The following is a 27,619-nucleotide window of genomic DNA, read 5'->3' as shown; positions in this document are numbered from 1 at the left end:
TATTCTCCTGGAGCTCATAGGAGCCTCTCAGCTGCTCTGGGAAGTAGGGGGGGAGGGAGTTTATTCTCATTTTACAGATGGAAAACCTGGGGCTGACCTCACTTGCCTTCTCTGCTTTGTGGGTCTTCATGTTGATCCAGCTGTGCCAGCCCCCCTCCCCCAGATCCCCTTTTCTATGTCACACAGTGGGAGCACTAGAAGACTCCCTAATCACTGATTCATTCCTCAGTCAATCAACAAGCCATGAACACCAGAGCTGGAAGGGACCTTAGGAGCCATCAAGCTACAGATGAGCCAAGCAAGGCAGAAAGACTGTCTGTTGAACTACTAGGTATCAGAAGCAGGATTTAAACCCAAGTCTTTTTTGACTTACAGTTCAAAGCTCTTTTCTAATTCTCCTGGAATTCCAATTCTCTTATGTTTCTTTTTCTCTCCCTCTCTCCTCATCTCTCTCTCTCTCTCTCTCTCTCTCTCTCTCTCTCTCTCTCTCTCTCTCTCTCTCTCTCTCTCTCTTTCTCTCTCTCTGTCTCTTTCTCTGTCTCTCTCTGTCTCTGTGTCTTTCTCTATTTCTCTGGCCCTCTATCTCTGTTTCTATCTCTGTCTCTCCATCTCTCTTTCTCTATTTCTGTTTCTCTATCTCTTTCTCTGTCTCTCTGTTTCTCTCTCTCTCTCTCTCTCTCTCTCTCTCTCTCTCTCTCTCTCTGCCTCTGTGTCTCTCTCTTTTTCTCTGGTCCTCAATCTCTGTTTCTATCTCTGTCTCTCCATCTCTGTTTCTCTCTCTCTCTCTCTCTCTCTCTCTCTCTCTCTCTCTCTCTCTCTCTCTGTCTCCATGCCTCTGTTTCTTCGCCACTCTTTGTCTGTTTCTCTCTGTCTCTGTCTCTGTCTCTGTGTCTGTGTCTAGGTCTGTGTCTGTCTGTCTGTCTGTTTCTCTCTCTCTCTAATTCCAAAGCCTAAATTGGGCTTTTCCAGTGGTTCAGTTTCGGAATGAAATGAAATAAGACACTTCTAGATCACAAAATATTTAACAAAGCATTTTCATTTTCATGGAAAGGTTATTCAGAAAGGGAAGTGCATTGATTCAGTTGGGCATGACGGCCTTGCCTCCACATTTACTAATGTGACATATTAGTCATAAGCCTGTTCCAAGACTGAAGAGCTCCTAACTCCTTGTGAATTGAGCTTTTGTCACTAAGGTGACAAGAAAGCTGCATCATCCATTTGAGCTGGTTCAATTAAATCCCAAAGCTAGTTGAATAATTAATATTTAAAGAAGAGCTCCACTAGCCTAGACGGTAGGGACCACTGTAGATATTGTTCCCTCAAAGGGGAAAAAGCCACTAGCCAATCTGCCAAATGAGGAGAGGACTCGGGATGGTGCCTATGCTTTCATTGAGTCCTGAAGGAAATCAGGGATTCTGAAAGACATGGGCAAGAAGGAATGCATTCAGGGAAAGGTAGACAATCCCCACGTTGGTAAAAAAAAAAAGGCAGGGATGGAGGATTATGGGAAAAGAACAGCAGGGAAGTCAGTTGAGTTGATCATCAAATGGCTCAAGGAGAGCAAGTATTGATATGACTGAATTCAGTTGGAATTGCAATGGGCCTTGCTCTCTGTTCTACTACTTTCCCTGTTGCAGGACCCTCTAACTTTCCCATCTGCCCCCAACTGGATGGGGGCATGAGTCCTCCTTTATGAATCACCTCCCATTTAGAACACAAACTCTTGGAGAGCAAATACCGTCTTGATTTTCTATTTGTGTTGCCAGTTCTTAGAAGGGTACGAGGCCCATCGAAAGTGATTAATAAAAGCTTTCCCATTCCATTCTAAGGACAGACCAACAGGCTTTTCTCCTTCAGTCTTCCCTCTGCGCTGCCCCCTCCCAACCCTACTTCTTATTGGAACTGGCTTAGGCATTGGGAAGATTAATTTCATGTTTGTGCAGAGCAGAGGATTAGGAGTGTAGGAGGCTGAAAGTGTGCCGCAGGTCGTTAAGAAAACAGCATCTAAATAAAGGCATTGCCAAATTCCCCTGGATGCAAGTTATGACTGAATGTATGGCTTTCATGCCATAATTCATGGTTTTAATTGGTAATTTGCTTTCATTCTTTTTGCTCTCAGGATGAATGCACAGACAGACGTGCAGCCGGGATTTTAAAAGGGATGACAGTTTGAGAGCCGCCTCTCTTTGCCAGACAAGCACGAGAGAAGCATATCAGCTGTCTGCATCTGGAGATTGGTGGCCCCAACCTTGGGCTCCATGATGAGTCACTGTCTAACACGTAGGCAACCCAAGTCACCTTTCTCAGGAACTGGCCGACTTCTGCAGGCTTGGGTTGGGTGCTAGATGGCTAACACCTTGCCTTTCCTTACCAGGACCCCTTGGAAGTGGGTAGGGAAAGTAGCCTTGTCTCTGATGTGGGAGACTGAGGTCCAGGGATGGTAAATCATTTATCTACATTTATTTATATTTATAGTTACCCAGTAAGTCCAGGCCAGAAATGAAAACTTGGGACTCCTGGAGGATAAGTAGAGCTTCATAGATTTAGATCTACAAGAGACCTCAGTGGTCATTGAAGCCAACCCCCGCAAACGGAAGCCCTGAGAGGTTTTATGATTAGCTTAGTGATACACATATCATCATCATCATCTTCATCATCACCATCATCATCTTCATTACTACAATTACTGCTACTACTACTACTACCACTACTATTACTACTACTACTACTACTACTACTACTACTACTACTACTACCATTTATATAGTACCTATTATGTGTCAGACATTTTACACAATGCTTTATAGTTATCTTTCATAATAAGTATCCAAGGTTGGATTTGAACCCAACTCTTCCTGACTCCAAAGCCAATCCCCTGTTCTCCCTATTCTAAAGGAATACACACACAGACATATATATATATATATATACTTTCCTATATTCTTGGTGAGGTAAAAAAAGTTTATCCTTCATTTTCAAATTAATCATTAATCAGTACAACAGCAAGGATGTGATACCATGACAAGCACATGAATTGGATTTGAGTGGGGGGTGTTATGCTAAGTAACCCACTTTACTTTCTCTTCGGGAACCATCTGGATCCAGTGGCCAGATGTGGATCAGAACCATCAGGAGACTGTCCTGGATGCGAAGCTATCAGTGTTAAATGACTCGCCCAAAGTTTCAGGTCAACAGTACACTATAACTAGATTGATAAATATTTTTGAATCACAACAATTAGCATATTAAGCATTTATTAATTACCAATATCAAGCATTGATTAATTAATATGTCATTGTGGCTATGAAAACAAAAAGAAAACAGTCCCTGGCATCAAAAAAATTAAATTTCATTAGATAGTCAAGGGCTCTATAAGAAATGTAAATAGGAAATATGAAAGATCTCTGGCAAATTAAAGAAGAGGGAGTGTCACCTAAGAGAAGTGAACAAAAACCGTGCATCAGGAAAAAAGACTTGACCTGAAAAATTGGAAGATTTTCCCAGCTTGCTTATAACTCCCCCACCCGGCTCCATCTCCAACAAGTCTGGTGAATTCAAGAGAAGCCAAGGTTTTCTTCAAATGACACCATATTTAAGGCTAGTGATAGAATGCAAAAATCCTCCTTTCTCTTCATAGCCTATCATGATAGTGTTATCCCTGAACTTCTATGGTATTTTTTGAGAAATAGTTTTATCTCCTGTCTGTCCTGCACTTCACCACTGTGGCCTGGGCTATTCATCTGGAGCAGTGACTTTCTTCGACATCAGGCCCGCCCCATCTATTTCTAAGACAATCTTAAGCTCATAGAAATGACCAAGAGGAGTCCATCAAACAATTAACAGTCATTTGTTAAGGGCCTTTTATGAGCTAGACAGGAGAGATACAAATAGAAGTAAACAGTCCTTGTCTTCAAAGAGTTTACATCTTACTAGGAAGAGATAACAAACTCAGAGACTTAAAATATGTTTCAGAGACAGAGATTGGGACTAGACTTGCAATTTCATTTGTTCAAGGAATTCCCAAATGAGGAAAATTATTCTACCAGTGCAGGTTGGCACCTCCTTGATTATATAGTCCTATAAGATTTCATAGTTGATACAACTTATCCAGGGCCACAGAGCCAGAGTCAAGATGTGAATCCAAGCCTCCCCAGATCAAAGGACAGCTGTAAATCCACTATCCTGCTATTCCTTCTATTTATAAAATAAATATAAAATGGGTTGGGAAGAATTACTAACAATTGGAACAATCAAGAAAGTTCTCTTGAAGGAAGAAACACACTGAGCCTTGAACAGAATAGGGATTCTGAGAGAGAAAGTGTGTGTGTGTGTGTGTGTGTGTGTGTGTGTGTGTGTGTGTGTGTGTGTGTGTGTGAGAGAGAGAGAGAGAGAGACAGGGACAGAGACAGAGGGAGACAGAGAGACAGAGAGAAAGAAAGAGACAGAGAGAGAGACAAAGAGACAGAGACAGAGAGACAGAGTCACAGAGAGACAGAGAGACAGAGAGAGACACACACACACACACAGAGACAGAACGAGACAGAGAGACAAAGAGAAAGAGACAGAGAGACAGAGTCCAAGACAGAGACAGAGTCAGAGAGAACAGAGTCAGAGACAAAGACAGAGAGACAGAGTCACAGAGAGAGAGACACACACACAGAGACAGAGAGACAAAGAGACAGAGAGACAGAGTCCAAGACAGACAGAGACAGAGAAACAGAGAGACACAGAGAGAGAGACAGAGAGAGAGAGACAGAGAGAGAGAGAGAAAGAGGATTTTGTAAGCATCAGGTACAGTCTGCACAAAGGCATGGAGGTAGGAAATGTATGAAAGACATCATGTGGGCTAATGTGGCTAAAAATTGAAGTTCATGGGGAGGAGAAATGTATAAACATCCTGAAAAGGAGATGAATCCAGATCGTGAAAGACTTTAGATCCCACCCAAGATAAGTTATTCCCGAGCAGGCACTGAGCTTTTTGGAGTCACGGTCTCGTTTGGCTGCTGGAGAAACCCATACACCTCCTTGACAAAATAAAGCTTTTAAATTCATAAAAGAGCATACATAGGATTACAAAGGAAATCAATTCTATTGAAATACAGTTACCAAAATAGGTTTTTAATTCATGCAGCCCAGGTAAAGAAATCTTTTTCTGGATATAATGAGTAAGCTTGTAAGCAAGGGAGTGACATGATTAGGCCTTTTTACTTTAGGAAAATCACTTTATTTTTTAAAAGGCAATTTCAGAGGTAAATGTCTTGCCAATAATCACACAGATAGTGTCTGGGGCTGCATTCAAACTCAGGGTCAGTGCTCTATGCATTGTACCACTTAGCTACCCAGAAAAACCACTTTAGAAACTCCAGAGTGGGTAGATTAGAAAAAAGACATATTAGTGACAAGAGATGGATTAAAAGACTACTACCATCCTTCATCCTTAATGATAGTGGCTGTAGTGGGAACCAAGACAGGGACATAAGTTGGGGACATAGTGAGGCAGCAATGACAGAAGCTGGTAAATGATTGGATAAGGAATGGAGAGAAGAAGGGACATTGACTCCTAGGCTGTCACCAGGGTGATTGGAAGGATGGTGGTGGGGAAGTTAGGAGGAGGGATGGGTTTCTTTTATTCCAAGAGGTCATTCAATTTTCCATGAAGTCAGAAGTTGACGTCAGCTCTATCATGACAGGGGCTCCTAGAAAACCAACACAAAGTGATAGTCAACATTGGTGGCAAAGTCTGACCAAACTAGACAGTCAGAGGTGTTTGAGGATAACTCCTAATTTTTCTTCTTTTAAATAATTTTCCAATTATTAGTACTTGTGGGTTTTTTTTCCTTGTAGTCATGACAAACTGGAAAAAAATAAATGTGACTGTCTTGAATTCCCACATTGATCAATCCACATTAGAAAATGGAAACTGAAGTGAGAAACGCCCAGCATGATAGTGGAACCATAGACCAGTGGAAGTGACTTCATGGGGAGCAGCGGGCCAAGCAGCAAAGTGCCTGGACTTAGGCTGGCAAAGGGGATCGTCCATCACCTTTGAAACACTTGGCTTCCTCCAAACACCAGGAAGGCAAGAAAATGAAGAGTGAGAATTCCCCATGCTTGAAAAATCTAAGCCTTTAGGTGAAGCATCTATGGGAACTGGAATGTGGGAAGCAAGGTGGGTGGCCACCCTCAGGCTGGGCCCAGCTGTTCCTGGGAGGCAAGATATGGTACAGTTTCCAGAGAATTAGCCCTCTGATGGGCAGACTTACTTCACCCTCTCCCGTGTTCTCCATTACCCTATCCCAAACCCCACTTCTGACTTCAATGTTAAACTTTAGTCCAACCTGAACCCTAACTCTGACCTTCACCCCACCCTTGAGCCAATCCGACAATTGTTTCAGCCCTTAGTTAAAACCTAGTCCTAACCCCAACTCCATCCCTCATTCTAAGTCAACCAATCAACCAATAAACATTTATTAAGGACCTGCTATGTGTCAGCCACCATGGAGATACAAGGTAAAACCATCCCTGCCCTCAAGGAACCTGCATTTTCTTATGGAGGCAATATGCAAATAACTCAATTTCTACAAGATACATAGAGAGTCTATATACATATACACCTTCTCCATGAAAGTTTGTGTATTATTTTTTTGGACAGGACCTCCTGGGCAGTCCAGCAAAGCCTATGGATCCTCGCTCAATAAAGTGTTTTTAAAATTCACAACTTAAACTTTATAAAAATTTCATCACAGTGAAGATATATTTTTCTTATCATTCTGGTTCATGAACTGCCTAAAAATTAATAGGTCCCAGATTACAAGTCCTGTCCATGATGAAACCTCTTCTGATCTCCCCAAAGCTCTGCCCTCCCTCCCAAACTACTTCGTCTATATCTATATTTATAATCTTTACGTCTATTCTGCATATACTTCTATGTCTACTTGTCTTCTCAATCAATCAATGAATCATTTAGAATGATCCTACTGTGATAGGCACTGTGCTAAGAACAGAAATCATTTCATTCTTGAGATGTCTGTCTTTGAGAATAGAGCCTGGTACATAGTAGGTGATAAATAAATACTTGTTAATTGACTAATAGAAAATAGATGTGTGCGATAACCTTAATGGAGGCAGGAGTGAAGAAAGGGTCTTTCAGCTTGGAGGACCAGGAAAGAGTTCCTACAGGATTTGGGATTTGATCTGAATCCAGAAAGAAGCAGGAGATGTTTAGAAGAATTGAAGGAGGCTGTCCCAAATAAAGACATGACAGGAGATCTCAAAGCTTATGTCAAAGACTAAAGAGGAGGGGGTGGCTAGGTGGATAAAGCACCCACCCTGGAGTCAGGAGTACCTGGGTTCAAATCCGGTCTCAGACACTTAATGATTACCTAACTGTGTGGTCTTGGGCAAGCCACTTAACCCTGTTTGCCTTGCAAAAAAAAAAAAAACCTAAAAAAAAAAGACTAAAGAGGAAAAATAAATTCTATTTGTCAGTGACAAATCACTTTTTCCTGTCTTTTTTCTTTGACAAAGCCCACTCAGTTACCCAGCTAGGAGAATGGACATTCAGAGATATCTTCATTTCCTCAAGCAGTTTCAACATCTATTCATAGATTTAGAGTTAGAAGGACTTCTTTCATTTTACAGCTGAGGGAACTGAGATCCAAAATGTCTAAAGTTGTGAACTTGGGCTATAAGTAGTAGAGACAGGATTAGAACCCAGGTCCACTATAACATGATATTTGTGATCAAAAAGTTATTAGGCAGGTGTTAGGGTTGGTCTTGGTGGTGATCGTGATGGAAAGATATGGAGGGGGAAGGAAGATGATTGAGGGGTGTGTTTGTGTGTGTGTGTGTGTGTGTGTGTGTGTGTGTGTGTGTGACTATGAATGTGTAACTATGTGGAGATGTTTGAGAGAATGTCTTTGTATCTAGAGATTATGAAGTGAACAGCTGTGTTCCATAGAACATAGAGACCAGACTCCGATTAGGAAGCCCTGATGCATCTTAGCAGGGTGGCACCCTGAACAAGAAACTCTCATTGTCCCAGATAACATTCTAAGACTATAAATTACAAGTGATGTACTGAGCTTTTCCTATTTCCCAGAAAATAGTGCTATTTACTTTATTGATGCACAGAATAACATGAACAGAAATGACTCAACAAATTCCAACCTCTCCCTTACCCCACCCCAAACAATTAAAATATCTATAGATCTATAAATAATGGGTGAAGAATTGTTTCCAGGCATGCTCTTAGGGGAGTAGGTGAGGCAAAAGAAGGAGGGCAGACTCATCTTCTCCTTGTCTTTCTTTGTATACAGTGGTTTAGATTCCTGTGCTTAGAAAACCTTTGGAGAAATTGGCCATCAGTCAATTAATCAATCAATTGTATCTACTATTTCCAGGAACTGTCCTTAGTCCTGGAGATTCAAAGACCAAAAAAAAGTTCCTGTCCTCAAGAAGCTTATATTAAATTAGGGAGATATCAACAAAACAAGTCAGTCTTCTTTGTTTCCCTGATGGAATTAGAATTATAGACTGTTCAAAAATATACTTTATTATGGTTTTAACTAATTCCAAAAATACAACTATTTCAATATGGAAAGAACAAAAAAAAGGATTGTCTGTGAAACTGTGAAACCTCATATGTTGTTGATTTTTAAAATGTATGTTAATAAAAATAAAATAAAATAAAATTAGAAAAAAGGGGGGGGGCTGCTAGGTGGTACAGTGGATAGAGAGTACCAGCCCGCAAGGAGGACCTGAGTTCAAATCCGACCTCAGACATTTCATGATTACCTGGCTGTGTGGCCTTGGGCAAGCCACTTAAACCCCATTGCCTTGCAAAAACTAAAAAAAAAACTAAAAATAAAAAAATAAAATGTATGTTAAGCCGAACAATGTTGTAACAAAATTGCTTTGTTTGTGTCCCCTTCTGAATTTTAGAAGCAGAGATTTGGGGAACTAAACAGCGGTCTTGGGGGTCCTAATTCTATTCCTTTGCACATGACTCAGAAGAGTAAGATAATTTGTCCATGGAGGGGGCAGGGGTATGATTAGAAGTGGGATTTCTTAACTCCCAGACTAGTATCCTCTCACCTAGAATAGTTGCCCTCCTGTGTGATATGAGATCTCTTGTGCCTCCAGTTTCACTGAAATAGAAACTTGAGACTCCACTGTTCATAAGCAGGATGAAATGAACAGAAACGACCTACTGGAGATAGAGATGGGATCTGTGATTTCATTGAGAATTCTCAGGTGAGGAAATTCCTTCTATCAATGCTGGTCAATAGTATCTTCTCTAATAGTATTCAAGAGTTATCTGGGGCAGGGTCACACAGCCAGTCTGTATGTTTCGATGGCAGACTTGAATCCAGGTCTCCTTGGTTTGGAAGCTAGCTCTCTATTCATTAAGCTACACTGTCTCTCACAGGGTAAAGAAAATGACTTCAACAAATTTGAATCATGACATCATCAACCATATCTCACTAAATCTTCTAAGCCAAAATAATACTCATCATCAAGGGGTCCAGATGAAATCACCTGGAATCTTTGCCCACTGGTATCTTCTCATACTCCAGGATCCAAAGGGAATGCTATGGGACCAAGAATTTAGCCAAGTTTCTTGGTGGTTCAGAATGAATATAGTCTCATACCTTTTCTACAGGGATCTTAAATTCCCAAATGTGGATTTTATGATTCCTTTGGCCTCTATAAAATATTTAAATGGGAACATAATTATGTAATAAAACCTATGGAAAAAATATCAGTTTCTTTTCAAAATACTCTAGGGCCAAGGCCAGGCTGTATGCTGTTTGGCTTGGAAAGAAGAGTAAAAACAGAATCATTCCAACTCTGGCTCCTCCTGTTGAATGTAGTCATTCAACAAACATTTATTTAACACTTGCTATATTCTGGGCACTGTGAGTGGGTACTGTGGCTACAAAGACAAAAATGAAACCCTCCCTGCCTCTAGACCCTGGTCTTGTGGCCCTGTCCTGGCAGAGGGGTTTGCTGAAATGAATGAAATGATGGGCTCTATCCTGCAGGTTACCCAAGATGGATGGGTCATGGTGAATAATGGAGAATGCTGACAAAAGGTGATCTGCTGGAGCAGCAAATGGGAAACCACCATGATATCTTTGCTAAGACAGCACCATGGAGAGTATTGAAATGCTAAGAGATGATATTGGAAGATGAGATCCTCAGGTTGGAAGGGCCTGGTACTTGATGGCACATGATGATTACTAAATGACTCAACAGCAACCACCATGGTATAGTGGAACGAGAGCTGGTCAGAAACACCATTCCTAGAGATGAGGAGGTAAGCTAAATAATAAGATGAATTTAGTTTCTGGATTTCTCAGGTTGACTCTATGAGCACAAGCAGTGACCACTGCACTAACCATCAGTTACTCTATAGCGGAGCCCTAGAAAATCATCAGACTTTGAGTTCATGGTGCAATCTGTTCACATATGGTGTTCATCCAACAGTATGGAACTTGACCACAGACCCAGAGAAACACTCAGGAAATTCAGTTCATACATATTTCTGACCACCACCCAACAGGTAGGCATTTGCAAGAGATAGACAGAAAAGGGTTTAATGCCCCTGCTACCGCAGATCACCCTGGTCATGGGAGGTCAGTGTTCTATATTTTCTTTGGCCTTTATTTCCAAATAATGGCCTTTGGTCTTCTCAGTTGGCCAGTCTGAAGATTATAATAGCCAGTCCCAAGTGCTGTCCCCTTGAGTACATTCTCTAGTCCACATGCAGACAGACACTTGTAGGGCTCAATGCTGGAACATGTCCTCAGCCGTCTTCCTCGGCCCCAACACTCCTTATTCCTGGGCCAACATTTGGTCCCCTCCTGCCCCAAAAGAAAAACATCTGACCCACCCCTACACCCCAGTGTGAAGAACGAAATGAGCTTTCTCCCTGAAGGATTTGAATGTACAAGAGAATGTGACCCATAATGGTTTCCTAAGTAAACTAGCTTGAGTAAGTCACTTAACCTCTTTGGCCCCATACAAATCCCTGAGATTATCAAATGCAGAAGAGGCACAGTCTGTTTGGGTAGAAAGAGGATTCTTTCAAGGTTTTCTCCATATGGATAAAATCAGAGATCCAAGACAAAGCCCATCCAAAAAGCTGTCCCACACCAGCCAAAGGACCCTGCAAATCATTGCCTGGCGAAGAGTGGAGATTCTAAGTAGCAGAGTTGGTGCCTGCCTGAGTACTTCCCCCTAACTAGAGAGGGCAAAACAAGGCAATTCAAAGGAAAGCAAGTGAATAGGGAAGGAAGGGAAGGCAAGGCCAAGGAAGGTAAGTGAATAGGAAAGGAAGGCAAGTGAAAGGCAAGGGGAGGGGAGGGGAGGTGGAGGGGAGGGGAAGTGGAGAGTGGGGAGGGATTCTTTGGAATTCAGTGATCTTTGTAGTGGCATGGTCAAACCTGTGCTTAGGTTGAAGATGGCAGTTACCTAGAAAAAGAGCAGTAAGAGAGTGGGACAAAGGTACCCTGGAGTCAGGAGTACCTGGCATCAGAAGAGCAAGCTTTTGAAGTCAAAATCTGGTAGTTTCATAGCAGATACATAGAGAGCATAAGGAAGGTAACTCTAGAGGGGCAGGATCCTGGGAAAGACCTCCTATAAGAGGTAATTGTTGAGCTGAGTTCTAAAGGGAATCGGGGATTTTGAGAGGAAGAAGAGAGAAGGAGCATTCCGGGCAAGGTGAACAGTCAACACAAAGGCATGGAAAGCGAGATGGTGGCCATTAAGTTGGGCACTGAAGGTAGAGCAGTATGGTGGAACTCAAGAGTTGGTGGAGTGGCATAATGTGGAAGAAGCCTATGGAGGTCAGATGAGATCAATGTGTAGGGGTTTGAAATGCAAAACAGAGGAGTTTAGATTTTGATCCCAAAGGTAACAATGGAGTCCATGAAACTCAAGGTTGGGCAGAAGGGTCCCTCCCTTTTTGAATGGAATGTAATTTGCTACCCCGCCTACTGACCTTGCCAGTAGGCTAATTTCTTTTCTCACAGTGACTCAGATGTTCTTGAAACACCAAGACCAAGTTTGGGTTTAGCTAATCCACACTGATAATCAATCAAGACTGAGGATAATGATGGAATATGGCAGGGCCAAAGAAAGTAGGGTTGCAGCATTTATAGGGTGCTTCCTTTCCAAAATTTTTATTTAATCTGTCTAGTCTGACATATATATTTACCAACCTGAAAGATAGAGCTGATACACTGAAAGATAGACTCAGGGCCCCAGAGGACTGAAGCAGTTGGCCAACCCTCTTCCAAGATAAAATGTAATGGGAGAAAAATGATGAAATATAACGGGGATCAATTTAAAGTCTTGAATTTATAGCCTCAAAAAAAATCAACTTACACATTTAATAGGAGTTTATGTGAAGGAAAAAAGGTCTAAGAGGATTCAATGAAAACAAGTGTAGCCAAAGAGTTAAATCAATTGCAGGTTGCACTAAGAGAAGTTTAGCACCCAGAAAATGCACAATAATCTTACCTCACTGGCCCAGATAGACTATCTGGAGGTCTGTGCTCCCTTCTGTGGGCTACATGGAAAGACACCTACTCATAAACTATAGAACCTGTTTTAAGAAAAGAAGCAGCAACTGGATGGAACAGTGAATGAAGTCCTGACCCTATAGTTGGAAAGACTTAAGTTCAAATCTGACCTTAGACATTTATTCTCTCTAAAATATTGGATAAGTCACTCAGTCTCTGTCTGCTTCAGTTTCCTCATGGGGATAATGATAGCACCTAGCGCCCAGGACTGTTGTGAGGATAAAATGAGATACTATTCATAAACCACTTCACAAATCCAAAATTGTGCTATTATTGTCATCTCTTGTTATTGTTAAAGTGATCAGTGTGGCGAGAGGGATTGAAACTGCGTCATGTAAAGATCAGATGAAAGAAATGAAGAACTGGGAGAATAGAGAAGATATTTAAAAGTAATAGACTATCGTTCTCTTCACTTTTTAAGGTTTTATATTTGGAAAAAGGTTGAGTTTGAGTTTTTCTTGGTCTCCTTAAGAGCAGACTCTGCTCTCTGATGATTCTATCTGTCCCTAACACCTGGGATTTCTATTAAAAAAAATTGAACTCGGGGCGGCTAGGTGGTACAGTGGATAGAGCACCAGCCCTGGAGTCAGGAGGACCTGAGTTCAAATCCAGCCTCAGACACTTAATAATGACCTAGCTATGTGGCCTTGGGCAAGCCACGCCACTGCCTTACAAAAACTAAAAAAAAAAAAATTGAACTTACCTAACATCATAAAATTATCATTTCCATATACACAAGAGAACAGAGAGTTCCTAAAACTGAATCTCTACCTAATCTTGGTAATGTGCATTTTATTTTCCTTTTAAATTTTATAATATATTCAATATGCAGTTTTCAAGGTGATCTGAGGTAATATTTGTAAAGTGCCTTGAGAATCTAAAGATACTGTATTTGTTACATATAAGAGTTAGATTTGTTTCCCCAGAGAGATTGTAAGACCTAACACCTAGTAAGTGGTTGATGCTAGGGAAGTGGTAGTCAGGACCACAAATCAGGAGGAAGCACTTCCCTGACTTCTTTTTCACCACCAAAAATGTTCAGGAATTCTTCCCCCTCCCCAAGTAGATATTATAAGGACATTGCCTCAGACAAACTAAGACCTGGGAAATACTTTAAATTAAGAAAGATTTTATTTATTTTGAGTTTTACAATTTTTTCCCCTAATCTCACTCCCCGCCCCACACACACACACAGAAGGCAGTCTGTTATCTTTACATTGTTTCCATGATATACATTGATCTCAGTTGAATGTAATGAGAGAGAAATCCTATCCTTAAGGAAGAAAAATAAAATATAAGAGATAGCAAAATGACATAATAAGATAACTTTTTTCCTAAATTAAAGGTAGTAGTCTTTGGGAAGGACCTTAAATTAGAAAGGTCAAGGTCATCCACTGCTTTCCAAATCCATTGCCAGCCATCTTGACTTTTGTCCTGCTACTGGATTTTGATGACCTCTGGAGAAGAGATTGAGGCTGATAACTTTGCAAAGCCTTACTTCTCTTAAATCCAATTCACACGTAAGTGAAGACATCCCTCTCGTGATGTCATTGGTCCTCTTTGAGAAGGAAGGATGAACAACAACAGATTTCCCTCATCCACACTCCTATTCTTTATGGACCATATTGTCGACATCTCCATCTGGATCTAACCTACCTTGTCCAAAGCAAACTTATTTTGACCTCCAATTTTCCCTATTATTGTTGATGAAACCACCATCTTCCTAGGATTAGAATTTTGGAGTTAACATTAATTCCCTCTTATTTCTCTACCTTGTCTTTCTCCATGAGTAAACAATGCATCCAAAGCTATTTCTCAGGGGAGACAAGGGCAATCAAAGTGAATATCTCAGCCAAGTGATCTCATTAAAGTCTCCCAAACCAGAGATTGTTGGGAGCCAGGCTCTCTAAACTGCTTGACACAGTCACGGCAAGAAGACTCAAGGCGGCCACAACACCTGATGGAACATTTCCTTCTTCAATATATATAGGGATTCCATGTATACCAATATTTGTAGGACTAATATTGATTGCAAAATTTACTCATTCTAATAGTGGAATGACTATAAAGGAAGGATTCCAGAGAAATTCCTTGAATAAAACAGACTGTAAACTCTGGCCAAATTTAACAGGACTGCCTCTCCCTGAGGCATACAAAAGGCTCCAACATTATGAAATCTCTGGAAAACCCAACACTGGGAATTCCAAAGAGATGTCAGAATATATACAGGAAAAACAGATACAAGATAGTTTAGGTAGAATTCCTGAGAAATCAACAGTTTTGCCCCCCTTACCATACACAGAAATACATGATAAATATGGTGAAAGAATCGTTAGTATAGGTGACCGATATGTGAACTCTAACGGTCTTAGAATAAAAGAATAAAAAAAGTCACAGAGACTGTGGTTTCTCTCAACAAGGGCTGAAAGGAAAATGGTTATTGAAGGAGTCAACGGATGGGTGGGCAAACATAACTGCCCTTACTATAGGTTGTCAAGGGAGTGTATCAAAAAACATTAAAAACACAGAAACATAAAAAACATTCCATTAAATGAATTGCTTAATAAATAACTTTAAATGAATTAATAATTTTACAATGCAGCAACAAATAAGGTAACAGATAGGTTGAGGTCATCACGGTCTGAGCAGGGATAAAAATTAACTATATGATTGATAATGAAACTTGTAACCACATGAACTACATGATTAAACTTGTAACCACATGAATTATATGATTTATAATGAAAATTATAAACTTTTGTAACCAAGGAAATGATTTTAGCTTGCTTGCTTGATGCTTATATGATTCTGAGACTACAAAAATAAATCTGAGCAGCAGTCGGTCAACCTGCTTCTGCCTTCAAAGACTTCGTGTTGACTCAACTCCTTTCGCTGACTCTATCCCTCCTGTCAGGTTCCAAGGACCCCACGGAGGCTGGACCCTCACAAAAGATGAGAACAGAAATAAAGCTAAGTCAAAACTAGAGAATTGTGCACATCTTTCAATATTGGAGTCAGACTTGAGAAGATCTGGGCTACTGAGAATAAAGGGCTGAATCAAATGGGAACAATTTGAAAAGAACAAATATGAATGGACTTCCACATGGGGGGCCTTCAAAGGCGTGAAGACAAAGATCCTGTTGCCCTGTCCCACAAAGTCTTTCTTTCTCCAGAGTTGTAAACATCTCTAACTCCTTTGCTGGTTCTTTATTTGTCAAGATTCCAAAATTCGTCCTCATCCTTGTTATGTTCCTACAGAGCACTGACCTTGGAGTTAGGAGGACAGGAGTTTGAATCTGACCTCAGACACTTGCCACCAATTAGCTGTGTGATCCTAGGCAAGTCATTTAAACCTGATGCCTCACGTCCAGGACCATCTCCAGTTATTCTGATTCCAATCTGGCCACTGGACCCAGATGGTTCTGGAGGAGAAAGTGAGGCTGGTAACTCAGTACAGCCCCCCCCCACACACACACACACTCAAATCCTATTCACCTGCTTGCCATGACGTCCTCCTAACTCCCTGATGTTGTGGTCTTCTTTGAGAATGAAGGACAGGGGCAGCTAGGTGGCACAGTGGATAGAGCACCGGCCCTGGAGTCAGGAGTACCTGGGTTCAAATCCGGTCTCAGACACTTAATAATTACCTAGCCGCGTGGCCTTGGGCAAGCCACTTAACCCCATTGCCTTGCAAAAAAATAAAAAGAGAGAGAGAGAATGAAGGACAAACATTAGTATGATTATTCTAGAGCTTATCAACATCCTTACATTCTCATACCCAGAACTAGGCACATCTCTCATCTCCCTAGTCCTGGATCCTTTTCTTCTCTCGATGACACCTAAGATTAAATTAAATTTTTTTTACTGGCTTCTACTGAAGTTGCATTATCAGCAATTGATTAACTCATGAGCATTTACTATATAATAAGCACTGGGGATACAAAGATCAAAGTGAAATGTCCCCTGACCTCAAGGAGTTTCTACTCTAACAGGATTGAGCATATACAAAACTGATCTAAAAATACATACCAATTCATTTGGGGGGAAGGAGGCATTAGTGGTTGTGCGATCAATAAAAACTTCATGTACAAGTTATTACTAGATCTGACACTCAGAGGAAACCAGGAATTTAGAACTTTATATTAAGCCTTAAAATGCTGCAGAAATTTAGCATTCGTCTTAACCTGGTTTTACCTGGAAACATGTGGGGGATCCAACTGTGGGTGGTGGGGAGCTAAGCAATGTAATTATTCCAAATAAACACCCCATCTCCTGGGGATGGCTAAGCTCTTCCTCCTCCCACCTCAGACAGTCCTGACTAGAGACCATGCCTCAAAGGCACTCAATAAATATTTGCTGAATGAATAATGGTTGGCATCAGAGAGGGAAATACAATCATGGAACCCTAGAATTAAGAGTTAAAAGTCATCTCTGGTGAAAGTAAAGGGAGAGGGGAAGAAAAGATGACAGCGAGAAAGAGAGGGACCCAGCAAATCGAGATGATTGACAGCATAGCATGTGAAAGATGAAGATGATGGGAAAGGGGGGGATCATGGGGACAGGAAGCCAGGACTGGCTATTATTGACTTGGTCTGTGAGAAATGCCTAAGAGTCAGCACTACTCCATGATTCCGTGGCCCCAGTCAGTCCGCCTTTATTCTAAACAGATAAATAGGGATGGGGCACACAAATTGACTTAGCTCATTACATGGGCAAAAAAAAAAATCAATCCTGTTGAATTTGGAATTTTTTCCCAGATGGTATTCATTTAAGAAGAATGCCTGGGCACAATCTCTGTCTCTCATTTTCTGAAGCATATTCCCCACAAATAAAGGGACTTTTCTGTGGTTAATCTGCTGCTGCTTTGGTTCTCCCTCCTTGGGGCTCTTTTGCTGACTGTCTAGCTTTTATCTTCCAATATCGTTGCAAAAATGCAGCTGTCACTTTCAAGGTCTCTGAGCTTGCTAGGGTCTTCCCTTAATGAACTGGAGCAGTTGAGGTGACTTGGGAACCCTCAGTTCTTATAGCTATATTCTCTCTTTTCTGGTTCATCCATGAAATCTCATTTACTGGTCCTCCCAGAATCTGAGAATCTTCTCACCTTTGAAGGGTGCTTGGAACGGACCTCAAGGCTTACACCTTGAACGAGGATCTTTCTATGACGTCTTCAATAAGTGGCCATCCAGCCTTCACTTGTGTTTATTATTTAATTTATATTATTTGTATTTATTTCCTTTCCTCCCTCCCTTCCTCCCCTCCTTTTCTTCTTACTTCCTTTCCTTTCTCCCTTCTTTTCTAGAAGGCAGTCCCCTCCATTGGAAAGAGCACCAGTGGCTCTGTAATGGGCCCACATCTAGAATATTGAGTTCAGTCTTTGCTGCCACATTCTTTGAGAGACATCTATAAACTGGGAAGTGTTTGGAGAAAGAAGATTAGTTTATCAAGGTGTCTTGACATGATCCAATCCATCTCCACTCAATTGCCAAAGTGATCTTTCAAAAATACAGATCTGACCATGCCAATCCTATGCTACTCAATAAACCCAAGTGGCTCTCTTTCATCTCCAGGATCAAATACAAAAATCCTCCATTTGGCATTGCAATGCCTTCCTACATTTTCCGTCTTCTTACATCTCACACCTCTCCACACCCATATTCTATGATCCAATGACCCAGGTCTCAAGTTATTCCTTGTACAGAACACTCCATCTTCCAACTACAGGCATATTCATCAGCTACACCCATGTTTGGAATGCTCACCCTTCTCATCTGGGCTCCCCCAGGTTCTCTGACTTCTTTTGAGCCTTAGCTAAAATTCTCCCTTTTACAGGAAGTCTTCTCAGTCTTCTTAATTTTAGCACCTTTCCCTTGTCAGTTATCTCCTATCTATAATTTTTATCCTGTCTGTAGCTCATTTATTCATAGTTGTTGTAATGTGGTATTCCTCATTAGAAAGTGAGCTTCTTGAGGGCAGGGTCTGTCTATTGGTTTTCTTCATACCCCCAGAGCTTAGTACAATGACATATGATAGATGCTTAAGAAATACCAATTGAAGGGGGCGGCTAGGTGGCGTAGTGCATAAAGCACCGGCCTTGGAGTCAGGAGTACAGATCCAGTCTCAGACACTTAATAATGACCTAGCTGTGTGGCCTTGGGCAAGCCACTTAACCCAATTGCCTTGTAAAAACCTAAAAAAAAAAAAGAAAAGAAATACCAATTGACTCACTGAATGATGATATTCTGAACCAGAGAAGGCTTAGTGGAGAGAAAACAGCTCCAGTTTTCAAATATTTGTAGGATTTTCACACAGTAGAAAAATTATATTTATCCTGTTGGATCCCAGATGGAAATACTAGGAACAATATATAGAAATTGTAGAGAAGTATTTTGGACTCAATATTAAGAGATTTTTTCCATCTGTAATACTAGTGGGGAGAGTTGCAGAAGGTACTCAGATCTTTCTGCTGCTCCCTCTTCACTCCTCCCTCCTAGGAAGGACAGAGCTAAATTTCACCTGGCTTCCCATTCTAACCCTCATCCATTTTCTTTCTCAAATAAGAATCTGTAGATTTAATTCATCATAGCTTGTTACAACTGCTAGCTCTTTTTTTTATTCTAGGTGCTTGCAACCTGTTTCTTTGCTGTTTTATCAAGTAAATCACAAAGCTCAGAGTCTCCGGATAGAAAAGCCTTAACCTTCAGACAGAGGTTTGACTCTTTATCCTAATTTAAAGTTACATGTATCCCAAGCTACACCCTGTCCTCTTCATATTTGAGGCAAAATCAGTTTTCATTCACTGTATTCAACATTAATTCATTCTGCCTGTGATTCTCGAAAAAGCATCTTTTGTGTCACTCCTATGGTACAATAATATTTCATCATTTTCACTATTTGTTCAACCATTTCCTAACTGTCTAAGAGGCAATAATGAGCATCCTCTTAAGTTTTAATTCTTTTCAACACATTATGAACACTTATTATAAGGGAGGTAAAACAAGTGAGCGAATATAATACAATGACTTTTTTCTAGATAGGTACAAGGAGGAAAGCAGCTAAGTGGTACCATAATACATCGAGTGCAGGGCTTGGAGTCATTAAGACTCCTCTTCTTGAATTTGAATTCAGCCTCTGACACTTACTAGCTGTGTGACCCTGAGCAAGTCACTTAGCCCCCATCTTTTCTCATTAGTAAAATGAGCTGGAGAAGGAAATGGAAAACTACTCCAGTATCTCTGATAAGAAATCCCCAAATGGGGGGACACAAAGTCAAACACAACTGAACCCTAAAATGACTCAACAAGAACTATTTGAGGAAAGAGTAAAATTTTGATGGGGGAAAGGACTTCTCTAAATCCCAGCGGTTGAGTATAGCAAATAACTTCTAGTCCTTGTCGATTGTTCCAAGATCGTTTTAAGACCTGATGGGCCTCCTCAGTTTCCCCCCTCTCTGTCACAATTCAGCCTCCTCTCTTCCTTTCTCCTTTCAGTTTCTCACTTTTTTTTTAAATTTCTCCTGTTGATTGTTGTCCTAAGCCAATGTATGAACACATGAAGTCCCAGGTAGAATAAAAACTGTCCTTCTCCCTACAGTTGCTGCTGCTGCTGTTTAGTTCCTGCTTCCTTTGTCCTGGTCCATCTTTTGAAAACTGTGTGCATCCCTTCAGGGGACTCAAATCCACTTTCAAGAGAACTCAACTTTCGGAAATGAGAGGCAAGGCTTGGCCCTCTGAACCAGAGGGTGCTGGTCACATCTCAAATCTTTATCATATTCACAATCGAAGCTATTCAAAAGTGGAATGCACTGCCTTGAAAGATAATGTATTGCTGATTTTTTATATTAGTTCTATCCATCCATGAACAATTAATATTTCTCCAAATGTAACAAAATAAATACAACTTAATTTAACTAAAGAAAAAAAAATTTAAACAGAAATGTAATCTGTTCCTCATTCTGTACAATAGTGATCTTTAAACAGAAGCCACTGAACCCAGATGGCTCTGGAGGATAAATGAGACTGGTAACTTAGCACAGTACCCCCTCACTTAAATCCAATTCATGCACTTGTCATGGAATCATTTCCCTGATGTCCTGATATTCTTTGAGAAACAAGGGCAAGGGGCAGCTAGGTGGCTCAGTGGATAGAGCACCGGCCCTGGAGTCAGGAGTACCTGAGTTCAAATCCGGCCTCAGACACTTAATTGTCTAGCTGTGTGACCTTGGGCAAGCCATTCAACTCCATTTGCCTTGCCTAAGAGAGAGAGAGAGAGAGAGAGAGAGAGAGAGAGAGAGAGAGAGAGAGAAACAAGAACAAACATTAAACAAAAGAAGGATGACCACCATGATTCTTGTTCAGGTGAGGGTTGGTCTAAGTGATTCTTAAAGTTCCTTCCATCTTTGAGCTTCTGGGATTTTGAAATCTATTTACAAAGGTCCAATTATTTACCAAGTAAAGAAACTCCCTCTAAGAAGAATGTGACTATTCAAGTCAGGATGACCCATGAATTTGTCTTTCTGAACTCAACTCTCTTTTCTGTTCGTGCTTATCTCAACAAGACCTTTTCATCTATTGCTATTTATTGTCTATTATTTTATTTATTATTATTTATTGTGTGACATGGGAGACACTGGCACAGGACTACCCAGCATGGTGTGCCTTCATCAGAGAAAGTGCTGTGTTCTATGAGAAAAGCAGAAGTGAATAAGATGTAAAAATTTAGAGAATCCACCCCAAATGTTCACATGGCTTACGTGTGCCTCACCTGCGGCGAGCATTCCAAGCTTATATTGGTCTGATCAGTCACAGTCAGAGGCACTGTCATTTGACTCTAACATATGATATTGTTTTGATCCTCTTCAAGAATAAAGGACAACAGGGGTGGCTAGGTGGTGCAGTGGATAGAGCACCAGCCCTGGAGTCAGGAGGATCTGAGTTCAAATCTGACCTCAGACACTTCATAATGACCTAGCTGTGTGGCCTTGGGCAAGTCACTTAACCCCATTGTCTTGCAAAAATCTTAAAAAAAAGAAGAAGAAGAAAGGACAACAACCGTTTATGGACTCTATGGGTGTCAAGTAGTTGGTGGCACAGAGGACCAAGTCTGGATTCAGGAAGACTTGAATTCGATTCTGATCTAAGAAACTTACCAGCTCTATGACCATGGATGAGTCATTATCTGCCACAGTTTCCTCAACTCTGCTAATGATGGCATCTACCTCTCAGGGCTGTCCATGAGGATCAAATGAGATAATGCAGCATGTAAAAAAAAAAGGTTCCATTAAGCTATTATAGTATCAATTTTTCAAAAATAAAATGTAATTTGATTTACATTTTTAAAGAAATACAATCTTTCCTATCACCAACAATCTCTCAGTACAAAAAGGTGCTTTTAATTTGTCAAATTTCAAGCTTGTTTGCTCAGGGTTCTGATTTGCATGTTTAATGACACCATTTCCATAAGATAAATCCCATGAATTGAGATGAACTGCTAGAGAGAAAAGTCCTCCCAATTTAAAATCATTTTCCCCAAATGACTTGTCATTACACCTCCCTTCCAAGAGACTTCTTCCTAAGATTATCAGCTCAGGGGGCAGGAAAGATGGATTTATCTACATATGTAATCTCCACCTTGGACAGAATGTTCTGGGAATGAGCAATGTTTCTGACTGCACTGAGTGGGATAGCTAACCCAGAGTTAACAAGGAAACCCTTTATTTCTGAGTCATTGACTCAGAATGGGCCAGGGCCTCCAGAGGTCAATGTCAAAGTACAGGTCAAAGACCACTGACTCTGGAGTAACGACCTGTCTGACCTTGAACATATGTCACTTAGATTTCACTTGACTCATCTGGAACATTGGGGGAATAAGACTAGATGAAGACCAGACTATGTCTCAGTGGCCTCGGAGGTCTTTTAAGCCAAACAACCATGCATATGTAGTCTAGTCAAGCCTCTCCCCTTGATTTTACAGATGGGGAAACCGAGTCACAGAGAAGTGACTGACCAATATCTCCTACCTTTGTTGATGATAATTTTCTGAAGTCCAAATCCTCCCAAGTCTTCCTTCCTGCCTTAGTCCAATCTAATGACTGGTCTGTACGCTATCTTTCTTTGCTGGGCAATCCTCCTATTCTACCTCTACCTATATCTTTATAAATCTGAATTTTAGAACTGTCTTTGTTACAGGTTCCCTGTACAATCTTGGGCACGTATGTAACATGGGAGATCATAAGATCATCAACCAAGAGCTTAGGGAACTTTGAGGTCATCCAATCCAGTCACTCATTTTGTGAGGCCAAGGGAGGTGAGATGACTCACCCCAAGACATTCAGGAGGAAAATGTCAGCCACAAGATTAGAACCCAGATCTTCTGACTTCAAATTCATCACTCATTCCACTGACCTATTAGGTTGAGCTAGATCAGAGCTGTCCAAAAGGCAGAGCTCTCACTAAAATGGCAAATCAACATATATTTATTGTCTAGGCAGTAAAAACTGCTAAAGGCAAGGTTGGACAGCCCTGTACTAGGTCACCGGAGCATAGCTTGAGAGCTGGAATGACTCTTAGAAGACATTGGACTGGATTCTCTCATTTTATACATGAGGAAACTAAGTCCCAGAGGCCAAATGACTTTATTATGAAATTACGTGAGAACCAAAGTGATAATATTTTACAATATTTAGCAGAGTATCTCCAGCACACAGTAGGTCCCTTATGCATGCATATTTCCTTGCCTGAGGTCACATGGCTAATAAACATCTCCGTGGCAGAACTCAAACTTTCTTCCCAACTTGGCTTCAGCCATCGATTGGATTAAATCACGGCTGCTTTTGTATCCTGGATCCCTTTGATACTATCATGAAGCCAATCAGAACCATGTTTTGAAAGAACTGAAAGGGGACAGCTAGGTGGCACATTGGATAGAGCACCAGCCCTGGAGTCAGGAGAACCTGAATTCAAATCTGACCTCAGATGTTTAATAATGGACTAGCTGTGTGACTTTGGGCAAGTCACATACTCATTGCTTTAGCAAATAAAACTAAAAAAAAATAACAGAAGGAATTGCTCTATTTTGATTTTCTAATTTAAAATAAAAACAGTGAATATCATTTTTCCTATCCAAATTCGTGGAGTTCAGTTGGTGAACCCAATCTTAACAATCCTGGACCAAGAGATCTGCATTTCTAGCATCCCATAGTTCTGCAGGTCTTCTGGACTCTCTTCCTAGTATGATACACTCCGAGGACTATGGATGCTCAATCACTATTGCCAGAGACACACTCGTGTGAGTGTGCAGGCTCCTTGTCTCTATCTCGGGGAGCATCACTCTTAAGACACACACAAACACACACATACACCTGGACTGCTACCCCCTCCTCTGTTCTGTCCCCCCAGCCACACAACCAATCCCTCAGGGGCAAGAGAGCTGTAAAGACTACTCATTAGAGATTTGGAAAGTAAGCCCCATCCTTTCTCTGGGCTTTGCAGACACTAAGAGAGATGCTTCAGGCCTAATGCAGGTTAGGGCTGAGATGGAGTTCCAGCCCATTAACTCCCCCCAAGCAATACATTATTATCCCATCCCTCCCCCCAATTCCCACCACCAGGTAATTCCATTGTTAATTAAAACCCTACAGTCTTTAATAATATTGCACATAATTGCTGTTTTTAGAATGTACAGGATTGGCTCCAGAGGCCCCTGAGAATGCCAGGGATCTGGGTGTTGGGTTTTTTTTCACGCCTTGCTTTTTCAGAACTGCAGGGCCTAACAATGAGGCATGCTGGGGATCAGGGCAGCCTCCAGCAATGCCACCAGGAAGCCAGCTTTCACTGCCAGAGGCACTGGGGCCAGAGGAGGCACTGGAGCTTCATCTTCCCCAAGGGTGACCCACAGACCTCCCACCAAGGAGAGTGTTCAAGATGATGCTGCCCCCCACCCCAAGATACAGACTCAGAGAGAAAAGAAAGACCAGAAGAAGGATTGTGGGGGTGGGGGAGAAGAGGAACAAATAGATGCCAAAGGGAAAAACCAGATTTTTAGAGAAATTTGCCACTACTGCCCAATCTTTTGCACTCTTTCTCCAGTGACTAATTAGTCTGTTGGCAGATAGCGTATGCTTTGTAAAGTCTGCTCTGCTTAGAGCAAACTTCCAGTGCTTCTTGCCTCCCCCCCTTTCTTTCTTCTCTCTTCTGTCTGACCCACATGCCTGTGGCCCCCCACCATCCTGGAACCTAGATAGTTGGTCAGCACCATGTCCGAACAGAGGATTTAGAGTTAGAAAGAAGACCTGGGTTCAAATCTCAGTTCTGCCACTTAACATTGGAAGCTAGGTGATGACCGGATGGAAGGCTGACTTGAAAAAGTCAGGGTAGACTTGAGTTCAAATCCAGTCTCAATCACTTACTAGCAGCACTACTACCACCACTACTACCACACCACTACTTCTTTTTTTTTAAGTTTTTGCAAGGCAATGGGGTTAAGAGGCTTGCCCAAGGCCACACAGCTGGGTCATTATTAAGTGTCTGATGCTGGATTTGAACTCAGATACTCCTGACTCCAGGGCCGGTGCTCTATCCACAGCACCACCTAGCCACCCCCATACCACTACTTCTACCACTACCACTACCACTACCTTACTATTACTACTACTACTTTTGCTACTACTACCACCACTGCTACTACCACTACCACTATCACTACAACTACAACTACTACCACCACTACTAATACCATCGTCACTAGTACCACCCCACCACCACCACCACTACTACTACCCTACTATTACTACTCCTACTACTATTACTCCTATTACTACTACTACTACCACCACTACTACTGCTACCACTACCACTATCATTACCACCACTACTACTACTGCTACTACTACTACTACTACTACCATTACTACTACTACTTCTACTGCTAACACTACCACTACTACTATTACCACCACTGCTTGCACTACCACTATCACTACTATTGCCTCTGCTAGCTTAGGTGATGCACTAGATAGGGCACCAGTTCTAGAGTCAGGAGAATCTGAGTTCAACTCCAGCTTCAGACGTTGACTCTTACTAGCTGTGTGACTTTGGGCAAGTCACTTCACTCTGCCTCCCATCCAGGACCATCTCCGGTCATCTTGATCCATATCTGATCACTGACCCAGATGACTCCAAAGGAGAAAGGGAGGCTGGAGACTCCAATTCATGTGCTTGTCATGGTATCATCTACCTGATGTTGTGCTCTTTGAGAATGAAGAACAAGCATTATCATCACTCCTGTTGCTACTACCATCATTACCACCACCATCACTACTACTACAACTTAATAATTTATATATATATATATTTATTCTATTCAAATATATTTTTAAAGTCTCAAGAATATATAAATATCACAAGAATAATGGGCAGCTAAGTGTCCCTCCTCAATCATTTCACACAATCACAAAATTTTAGAACTGGTCAGGAGATGGTGGGACCCTTGGTCCTCACACATTTACTTGGTTCTTTAACAGCATTTGTTATTACCATGTATCAGACCCTGCACTAAGTGTTGAGGACAAAAGAAAGGGAAAATCCATCAATTCTAAACCAAAATGCCATCCAGTCTCTTAACCCAGATGCATGGACTTCTACTGGGAAGGGACCTCGGAGGGTATCGCCCATTTTACAGATGAGAAAACTAAGGCCCGGGTTGCCGAAGGGCTCCAGAGTCACAGACTTCCTCTCTCCCTCAGGCTGCTGTTGACAAGATGACCCTAATTTAAGTTCCAAATCTATGATCTTGGATCCAGCCCTGGCTGCATTTCTGCTTCTGCCTTGATGTGTGACCTGAAGCAGATCACAACACCTCAGGGGCCTCAGTCTCCATCTCTGTAAAATAAAAGAATTGAACTAGATGAACTCCAAAGTGCCTCCTAGCCATAACTGCCTAGAAGCCCCACTGTGGGAGGTAGTGGGGTGGGGAAAGGGGGGGAGAAGAAAGTGTTGAAGGCCAAGAGGCTGCAAACCTCTTCCCTCTCCTCCCCACTCCCCATCCCCCCAGGCAGATCTAAAAGTCTAGGGAGTTAAAAGGCATCTTAGTCCTCAGATGAACTTCACCATGGTGGGGTTGTGGAGATGGGAGCTGGCATCAGAAAGTTGTGCAGCCCTGGAGAAATGGTGGTGAGGGTCACACCCTGAAAACTCTAACAGCCAAGCCCCAGACCACCATGGTTAGAAGGGTACTAACAAAGTTCTGAAATCTGGGGCAAAGTTTGTCTCCAGCCTCCTCCCCTCCCCAGTATCTTCCAGGCTTCCCCACCTCTGGACCCTGGTGCTGTCCCCTGGATGTGCAGCTGTTGACCAAGATCCCCTGTGCTGTCTTATGCACAGCTGCTGGCCAAAGGGTCCCCTGGGCTACCTCTTTATGAGCAGCTGTTGGCCAAAGGCCTGCGTGGGCCCCATGTAGTATTTGCTTTTCATCCCTCTATTGTACTAGTGAAAGGTTATTATATGATATTATTTATCTGGATAAGTGTCTCATCTCCCTCCCCACCTCCATCCCTAAAGGAGCAGGAACTGTTTTCTATCTCCCCCAATGTATTACAAAAAGCTCTGCTCTCCCTACCTCTATTTTTTTGGTCCAATTTGACAATTTAATTGTGAAGGGACCTTCTGAATGGTAAAACTCCTTCTCTGGTAGAGACTGTATTTATGTATCAGTGAAGACCATAGATCAAGGACCAGAGAGATAAAGTAGGTTGCCACAAACAGTAAGTGTCTGATTCAAATCCAGGGATTCCTGACTTCTAGTGAAGGTTGTCCTCAGTCTTAGCAAGTTGCCCAGAGCACAGGGAGGTTAAGAGACTCGAGGGGTAGGTAGGTCTTCAGTCTAGTCTTTACTAACTCCTAGGCTGACTCTGCTTTGAGTAAAGGAACGTCATCCAATGAAGAGAGCTCCAGAATCAGAGGACCAGGGCTCCAGTCTGGTCACTATGTAACCTTGGGCAAGTCATGTCAACTCCCCAGGTCTCGGTTTCCTTCTCT

The sequence above is a fragment of the Macrotis lagotis genome, chromosome 5, assembly GCF_037893015.1.
Source record: "Macrotis lagotis isolate mMagLag1 chromosome 5, bilby.v1.9.chrom.fasta, whole genome shotgun sequence".
Lineage (NCBI taxonomy): Eukaryota > Metazoa > Chordata > Mammalia > Peramelemorphia > Peramelidae > Macrotis > Macrotis lagotis.
Note: the sequence above shows the minus strand (reverse complement) of the source record.